General features: G+C 32.5%; 1 pseudogene; it reads left to right on the top strand.

Moving 5' to 3' along the window:
- Positions 1 to 1,969: 1,969 nt before the first annotated feature.
- LOC127557180 (E3 ubiquitin-protein ligase MARCHF5-like) lies at positions 1,970 to 3,747 on the top strand (annotated as a pseudogene).
- The last annotated feature ends 6,237 nt before the right edge of the window (positions 3,748 to 9,984 follow it).

The raw sequence follows: 9,984 nt of genomic DNA, 5'->3' as shown, positions 1-9,984 counted from the left end.
GATTGGTGGCAAAAATCTGTTATTTAAGCCTCTGGTTTAGCTACCAGCAGGTTCCTTCTGGCATGGTATAGCTTAGTCTCCACATGAATCTTGGAGCATACTCCAAAGCTGCAATTAACTAGGAAGATTTTCAATGAAGGGGGGAGAAGAAAAATCCTTACAAATATTCCTGCACATGATCATAAAGCTTCCCATAATTCGAAGCATTAGAATTTCCAAAGGCAGTGAATCTGATATATAGTGCCCAGACCAGCCTCACATCTCTATCTCTAAGTCTCTCTTTTATCTGTTTCCTCTATGGTTCTTACGCAGAAAGGGAAATAAGATAAAGTGTAGGTAGAGCAATTCATATTAATCCTATTCCTATAATACTAATAATGCTGCTGTTGTTGAGTCATTTTCAGTCATGTGTGACTCTTCATGACCTATGTGAGGTATTCTTGGCAAAGATATTGGAGCTGTTGACATTTCCTTCTCCAATTCATTTCATAGATGAAAAACTGAAGCAAATAGGAGTTAAGAGACTTGCAGGGTTTCCAGGGTTGCTCAGCTAGTAAGTGTCAGTAAGAGGCCAGATTTGAACATAGGAAGATGAGTCTTCTTGATTTTGGGTCCAGCATACTATTCATTGTGCCTCACTTAGCTCCTCCACTGACAATGTAGTCACATGAAATTCATGTGACAAGAAATTTTGTCTGGATATTTTACTATTTTCCACATGCAGTTTTTAGGAATAGTCTGCCTTTGTTTCATAACCTTTAATCCCCATTCCATTTTTAATAATCTCTTCAAATTCTTAGTAATGGTATATAAAATATGGCAGAGTCTCCAGACACCATCTGGGGAAATGTGCTTTTGTCCTTTATTATATTCAGTTCATTTTAAAAAAAAAAAATATCAACAAATTAGAGAACTTCTAGGAGGTATCAATGAAATAGTAAAGAGGCTTCAAACTAGCTCATATGAGGATCAGTTTATAGAACTGGAGAAACCAAGGATATTAAATCTGGGGAAAAGAAAGACTGACAAAAATTCTAAGGGGGTGGGGTGGTTAGAGAAAGAAGAGAAGGATGGAATTGCCACCTCAGATATTTGAAGAGTTGACTTTTTTCCACTATTATGAATCCATCCACCTGTGACTTCTGATTGCTATTGCCTGACTAACAATCTCTGAAGAACGCTGTGTAAACATGGAAGAAGGAAAAAGGCAATGAAATTGACCTTGAGCTTCACTATTTCCTGCAAAAGTTTAACCAATGTAAGGCAATGACTACAATATGAAGATCATAAGAGCCCAGCCTTAACCAACAAAATATTTAATCTCCTTGCCAAGATCTTTGCCAAGCAGAAAGATATGTTAGCCAAGAGCAACACCAATTTGGAATATAAGTACATAAATATAGAGGGGAATGGTAGGATATTTATAAGCAGTTTTGTTTCATAAAATACTAAAAAACAGAGGAAACAAAAACAAGTCTACCAAAAACTTGTCATAAGATCTGACTGCCAGGTCATCCCAGTGAAACCAATAGTAGAGAAACAAATAAACAAACAAAATGGAACTGATTTGTCTTCATCTCTATAACAATCTATTTTCATTATAAAGTATATGCTGAGGAATTTATTCTGGAAGTAATATACTCTTGAAAGTATTTAGAGTTCATCTCAAAAGAAATATTAAGAGGTAGGAGAGAGAGGGAGAGAGAGAGAGAGAAAGAGAGAAGAGAGAGAGAAAAGAGAGAGAGAGAGAGAAAAGAGAGAGAGTATTCAGTGCTCTCCTCCCCATTTGCACAATGAAGTTTTAACAAAGTTGAGCTAGCTCTCCTGGACCCACTTGCAGTGGCCAATGTGTATCTTGGATCAGCACTGAAGAATTTGGTGCTTTGGGATCACATAGAAATATGTTGGTCCCTGTGATGGCAGCACAGGATGGTATCCCACACTGGCCCAAAAGGAAAAAGGGCTTACTATGATGTGAGTTCCTCTAGACAATCTTATTTAACGATATTATAATGATTGTATGAAACCCCAGAATTCTATAGGGTCTCATCAATGAGGTCCATCTCAATTCTGCTACTTAGTTCCAATATGAACTTGGGTAAATTACATAATTTCTCTGGTCCTCAGTTCCTCATCTATAAAATGAAGCAATTAAATCAGAAAATAAGAAACAAGACAGTTTTTTTTTAAATAAATAGAATGAGAAAAATGGAAAACAAATAAGAGGTAAGGAAGAATCTGAAAGAGAACAACTTGACATCAGAGGTTAAAATAAAACAAACAAACAAAAAGCCAAGCCTAAACCTTTGAAACATAGAATAAACATGAAAAAATCAATGATTTTTTGAAATCATTGATAAGATGAGAAAATAAGAAATATTAAAACAAAGTCAGAAGAATGGAAAAATAGAAGGTGATGTAGTTATCTTAAAAGTAACTAACCTACAAAAAAGATTAAGGAGAGAATATTTAATGATCATTAAACTATTTGAAAACCATGACCAAAAAAAAGAGAGAGAGAAAGAAATTTCATATTGTAAGAAATCATAAGAGAATTCTTCTGAGATCTCTTAGAACTATAGGGCAGGCTGCTGCCTACATCATCATTGGCTCCACAGGGAGGAACTGGAGAAGATGCCCAATTAATTCCCACAACAGACGCTAGTCAGATAAACTTGATTTTTAGAGTTCTAAAGAACTGGAAATTGTGATTGCTGAGCCATTGTCAACATTCTTTTGAAAGATGATATAATAATAAAGATATGCCCCAATATTGGATAAAAACAATTGTTCAGATTTCCAGAAAAATGAAGGGAAAAGAATGTACAACATTATACAAGTTCCTGCTTATGTTTTGCTAGTGATGAAGATGACAAATACCTGAGTGGCTGAGATCATGCAAGTGCAGAGGATCTACAAAATAGGTTCACCAACCTAGCTAGGAAATGCTAGGAATGCTAAATTCCTATGCTAGGAATTTCCAATGCTAGGAAAACTAAAATAAAATTTTTTTTAATTAAAAAAAAAAAAAAAAAGGAAACAGCTGTTACAGCATGTTGGTATGTCCTCAGGGCAATGCAGGATACTTAAAAGTATTTCCAAAGTTGGGCACAGTTGTTTACATCTTGGATCTTGCAGATAAACTGATCTTAAAAACCTGTTTATTTGCTGTAGCAGGAATAATGATAAATTGTATCTATTAAACTGCTGGAAATTATGGAGCTCTGACAGTAGTACAACTAGTGGCCATAAGGAAGGTTTGGATGTTATAAAAAGAACTGATCCTTTGTTGCTTTTAACTGGATTTCCCATCATTCTTGGTATGCTGATATTAGGCAAGATGACTCACTAGGAAGACTAAATTCTTAGATTATGGTACAAATATTCTAATAAGCTACAAATTTTGGACAATATATTTCCAGAATTTGGATGTCCTGTTCCTCATATTCCAGTTGAGGAAAATCCTTTGGCAGACTATGTCTCTGCTACTTCTTTTTTGGGTAGACCTCTTGTCTTTCCCACTATTGCTGCAATAGCAAAAAAAAAAAAAAAAACTCATGCTCAGTTAGTATTAATTCTAACCTACAAAAGAAAATCTTGGATCAAATTGCTTGTGTTGCCATAAAAGAAACATTTAAGTTTTACTTCAAACAGCAACAATATTTGCATGAAGCACACTGCAAAATTCTTAATTATCCAGAGGAAAAAGCATATGGTGTAATAGCATTGTTTGATCACCTCATCTGAAAGTGTATTGTAGTATTCTGACACAATCATTATTGCACAGTAGTGGAGATTTGCAATAAGCAGCTGCTTCTATATTTTTAAGATATATAATAAAGTACTTAAGTCAGGGAAAATCCTCTCTATAATCATGGAACCTAAGAATGTGATTTGTTTTCATTGTTTTACATGGACTTAGTGACTAAAATACTACTTTTCTTAAAATGATACATAATAGGTTTTATTTGGTTTTTCCCCAAGCCAGAAGTGCAAAAATCAAATTGTATGTCATTAAAGAAGGCATAGGGTAATGTATGCAAATGTCTCTTTTGTATATTTATATGTTTTCTTTCAGAGAGTAATCAACTTGTTAATAAGGATATCATAGGAGGAGCTCTCATTTCAGTAAATGATTTAACTGCAGAATAAGAGCTTGTGTTAATATAGAGAAAATAGAAATGTTAACATGGAAGAAATAGAAATTCACTTTGCGTTATGAAATAGATATGAAAGCCAAAAAATATGAAGTCACTCAATTGATTATCTGAACAACTTACATTCTGTGGAGTATTTTTCAAACATTAATATTCTCTATCATATTTAAAAATTCACAGAGCTTCCATTTCATTTTATATCCACTAATTCTATGTGATATTGGCATCTTATAGTTCATTATATAATTCTGACTGTTCAATAATCTAAATTATATTATATCATCAGCTCTTAGTAACATTAAAATCTTCAACAGATTTACTTAATTCTAGAAATTACTCCAGTAATAATGCTGAGTCTCCATATCATTTGAACACAGAAAAGGAACTACCAAGTTACACTTTTCCTTTTCTCTCTACCAAGAAGTAATGAGAGTGATTTGAAGATCTAGGAGATCCCTAGAGCCACCTACCTTTGAGTCAACGACTAGGAGACAAGCATTAAAAAAGTGATTGCCAAGCATTGATACTGAATCTACAGGAGACATTAAAATAAAAGTTTGGGGCATAAACCAAAGGATTGTGAAAAATAAAAGATGATCATTTTAGAGTTTAGTCACTTGTCATTTTGTGGTCAAAGCTAACATTTTAATGATGACTTCTTTATTTTGTTGATTGACAACAAATTGTTCATTTTTGAGCTTCTTTCAAGCAGCAAGAGTGGCTATTATATTTTCATTGAATAAAATTAAATGCTTTTAAAATTATTTTTTTAAAAGACTATTTTTCTGTATTGTTCACAAAAGCATCTCTTAAAGCTTCTTAAGCTTTGGGTTGTAAACTTATAAGGGGTCATGTAACTTAATGGAGGGGTCATGAAATTATGATTTATTATCAGTAAATGTTTAATTTGTATATCTGTTTTATATAGTATATACCTGGGGTTGTGTAAAAATTTCTTGGGTGAAAAAAATAAATGGAAATGGAAAATAATTTTAAGACACTCTGGCATATCTAATGCATGAAAACAGTAAATATTTTCTACTGTCTTCAAAAATAGATTGGCTATAATATGCATAGTGTTACATTGCAATAATGGATGTTAATTTTAGTAATTAAAGACTTATCTTTTTTATAGTATGAATATACTAAATATTGAGGGACATAAAAGTGTATAGAAATGGTATGTTTGTATATAATGGCCATTGCATACTCAAAAGCTATAATCTCCAAGAGAAGATTTTCTTAAAAATTGAATTGAATATTTAAATTCAGAAACTATAGTTGTCCTGAAGGGGTCACATAATATTTCTGACTATAGGAAATAATTTAGATGATATGCAAGCAATTTTGAACATATAATGATTTTCTTTTTAATTTTTAACAAGAAAAGAACATATAGAAAGTGTTCATAAAGAACAGCTTTTCAAAGTCACTCATTTACTCTTTTTTTTTAATTACTTTTGTTAGCAATTGGGATTAAATGACTTGCCACACAACTAATAAGTGTTAAGGGTTTGAGGTCCTTATGATCTCAGGGATGGTACTCTATCCACTGCATCATCTAGCGTTTACTCTTAACTCCTAACTGTATCCATAATAGTGATTGGGGCTCATTCTGAGTGCCAGGGGAGAGTCAGACTTGAGAACTTGGCATCAAGGTGATTGGAACAAGAGCAGCAATAAAGTCTGGATGTTCTCAAGCATAGATCTCAGAACAGTTATAAGCAACAAGATACATGTCTTTTAGTGATGGGTAGTTCCTAAAGAAATGTGGCAATTATCCAACCAAGAGAACCATGGCATTTCAAAATATACTATCTCCTCAGGGCCACAATGGTCTATTCTGAGCAGACTCTTAAAGTACTTCCCCAGAACATGAAAAAGGTAAAGTTGAGAGATAAAAAAATTTAGTAAGGTGAGATTCAAAAAGATGAAGAGGAAAGTGAGTTGGAAGTAGGTGAACAATTTTTTTTTGTTGCTTTTCAGGTTTCTTTCCCATGTATTTTTGCTGTATTTATTTCTAGTTACTTTACTATTTTAAATATTTTCTACAAAATACAATGAAAACTAATAGAAATTTTTTTCAAGATACTTCTTTCAAAGTAGCTGAAAATGTACATAAAACTGAACAATATATAACTATTTAAAATTAGTGACTTAAATTACTACCTTGCTAATTGTGTCCCAATTAAAAAAAAAAAACTTGCTTTTAATATAGCATTTAATCTCAAAACTGATACTGGATTACTTTGAATAAAGAAATTTTTATGTTCAGAACTATAAGGCAACAAGGAAATAGAAATAATCTACTCATTATCTTCTGGAAGGGGAAATGAAAACTCTAAGGAACACTGTAAACAAAATCCAGAGTTTCCATAAAGAAAAACTAACTCATGCAGCAAGCAAAAATTCAAATACTGAGAAATTACACTTAGTAACATAAATGATGTAGCAGTTACCATCATAAAACATCAGAAAATTTGAAATACAATATTCCAAAAGACAAAGCATACAGATTAAGAATAATTTACCCAGCGAAACTAAATATAATCTTATGACAGATAAGAAAGGAAAGTATAGGAAATGGACATTTAATCATACTATATTATTTATGCTACTTAATATTCCCTTAGCTTCTCTTAATGAAATAAAGGAGTTGGAAGCATTTCTGATTCAAATACCTAGGTTGATCTATCCCAAAAACATCAAAAAAGGGAGGGGAGGAAGAGTAACAATTTGTACAAAAATATCATAGTAACTTTTGTGATGGCTAAGAATTGGAAATTAAAGGTATGCCCATTAATTGGGAAATGGCTAAACAAGCTGTGGCAAATGATAATGATGAAAAAACTTGGAAAAAACACATTAACTGATACAAAATGAAATGAGCAGAATCAGGAAAATGTTGTACACAGTAACTGCACTATATAGTATAATGAAGAATTGTGAATGATTTTGCTATTCTTAGTAATACAATGATCCGGACAATCTCAAAGTGCCGATGATGAAGCATACAATCCAGAGATAATAGTTGCCTTTAAACTCTATCACCAGAGGAGGGTCATAATGGGTGTCTACTTTTACTGAAAGCCTAAAAGTATATTTGATATGTCTTAACAATCTCAAAAGAATTGAAAAGAAGGAGAAGACAAATATAGGAGAAGGAAAAGGAGAAGAAAGTTAGAATTCACCAGGGTCATATAGCTAATAGACTGTTATTTGGATTCAAGTCTTCCTGACTCTAGCCTTACCACTCCATCTACCAAGCCACCTAACTGCTTCTAAAGCAATTTTTTGGGGGGAGGGAATTACCTCATATAATCAAGGTAGATAGTAGAGGTCTATATAAATAATGAGAACTGTTAAGGGAATTAACTGACACTTAAACCTCAATCTCATTTGTTCAAAAGAGGGAAGAATACATGAACACACTACTATGTCCCCTTCATGGGGACATAGGAAGAAAGGTTATGAGAGGGGGAGAGGAATAATAGAAAATTAGAAGAAGGATAAATAAAGGAAAAGACAAAAATTAAGCAAAATAAGCTCTAAGGATATACAAAAAAAATACTTATAGTTCTTTTTGTGGTGGCAAAAATTTGGAAATCAAGAGAGTACAATCAATTGGGGAAGGACTGAATAAATCATTGTGTATAAATGTGAAGGAATACTTTTGTTCATTAGGAAATTATCAAAGGAATGGTTTTAGGAAAACCCCTGAAAATTCTTATAAACTGATGTGAACAGAACCAAGAAAATTTATACAATGATAATGTTGTAAAATCAAACGAATTTTAAAGACTTTGAAACTGAGAGGAATGTAATGATCAATCATGATTGTGAAAGACAATGATGAAATGAATTACCTACTTTCTGAGGGAGAGGTGGAAGACTCAGTGTAGATTGAGCCTCCTTTTTTTGAACATAGCCATTGAAGAAGTTTTTTGTTTTTGTTTTTGTTTTTTTGTCTTGATAATACCTGTTTGAAACAAGAGTTTTGGTTTTCTTCCTTTCTCAACTGGGATAAGTGAAAGAAGATAACATAGATTTCAGCTTATTGACAAAAAACAAATTTTAGGAGAGAGAGAAAGGGAGTCAAAATAAAAAGCTATTTCAATAGTCTAAAACTAAATTAAGATGATGACCACCTAAATGGAGAAAAGAGAAAGATTCTCATCCTGTTGATGTTGAATTCATATATTAGAGATGTTGAGATTGTAGAATTGCCCAGGCTTGACAAGAGAACCTAGGATAATTCTGGGGTTGTAAACCTGGGTGATTGGAAGGAAGACAGATTCTTCTATATAAAAATAGGGAAATTTACAGGAGTGGAAGTACAGGTACAGTAGAATTGGAAGGATTGGAGAACAATGAGCTCCATTTCAGACATCATTTAATGTTTCTACTATGAAGGATAGTTAATTAATTTTTTAAAAATTATGCCAGTTGGTTGAGTTTGATAATGTCTATTGGATATAAAGATGAAATTTTTCATCTAAAAGTTGTTAATGTAGGAATGAACCTCAGAGTTAGGTATTTTGGATAAAAATTGCTAGTAGATAATAAATTGGGCTTAGAATGAAATTAAAGAGATCAGGCTGGATTATATCTGAGAAATTTGTTCTGTGCTTTCATTGATGTTAAGCTATTCTTATGCACAAAAACTTTCTTACAAAAATATCTTCTTGTTGATGCTATTTGGTTATTATCCTTAGAATATCACAATTTCCAAAGAATCAAAGTTGTAAAGTGATCCAAAGAAAAATGGAGAGACACATGGTACTGTGTCATATTATGTCATATACTCTGGCATTTTAACAACTTTTCAAAAAGTTGTATGAAATAAATGATTAATAGAAAAATTAAAAAGATATTTATAGATGATAGATTAAAAATATGGATAGATAATCTAGCTTTGGTTTTATTAATATGTTGTTGTTCAGTCAGATCTGACTCTTCATGATCCCATTTGGAGATTTCTTGGCAAAGATCTGGAATGATTTGCCATTTCTTTCTCCAGCTCATTTTACAAATGAGGAAACTGAGGTAAACAAGGTTAAATGACTTGCCTAGAGTCACACAGCTACAATGTGTTTTAGGCTAGATTTGAACTCATGAAGATGAGTCCCCTGATTCCAGGCCTGTTGCGCTATCCATTGAATCACTTAGAAACTCCCTCTTTCAGGTCAGCAATTTCTCTGTCTTAAAGAATTGCCTAAAACAATAAAAGGTTAAGTCATTGTCCAGATTCACACAAATAATATATGTCAAAAGCAAGGTAATAATTATAATTTGATAATAGCTAACATTACTTACTATGTGCAAGTCACTGTACTAAGTAATTTAAAATTACTCATATCTTCCTGGTTCCCAGTTGGTTTTCTTTGTACCATACCTTTCAAATATGTTATATGCATCTATATGTGGGTGGAAAGAAAGAGTTAGATATAGAGAGAAAGAGAGAGACAGAAAGTGAGAAACAGAGAGACACAAAGAGAGACAGAAACAGAGAGAAAAGGGAAGGAAAGAGTACCAGACCTGTGGCTTCATTTGTATAGGGAAATCCCAGTGAGGAAACTCCTTCAAACAATGAAAACTAGCATCCACTTTGCAACATATGTATATGTGTTTGTGTGTATAAATATATTTAATATACATGTGTATATAATGTATGTGTGTGTTTAAATGGATATACATACATATATATCTACATATAAACACACACATACCATCAAAGTTGACCTATCATCTAGAAAATGTATCCGTATCATTGGAAAAGGAAATGGACTTGTCACATAATAATGCTGAGGGATAATAGGTATATAGT

Source organism: Antechinus flavipes, chromosome 3 (assembly GCF_016432865.1).
Source record: "Antechinus flavipes isolate AdamAnt ecotype Samford, QLD, Australia chromosome 3, AdamAnt_v2, whole genome shotgun sequence".
In the NCBI taxonomy this organism is placed as follows: Eukaryota; Metazoa; Chordata; class Mammalia; order Dasyuromorphia; family Dasyuridae; genus Antechinus; species Antechinus flavipes.
Note: the sequence above shows the minus strand (reverse complement) of the source record. Positions and strands in the feature narration are given on the sequence as shown.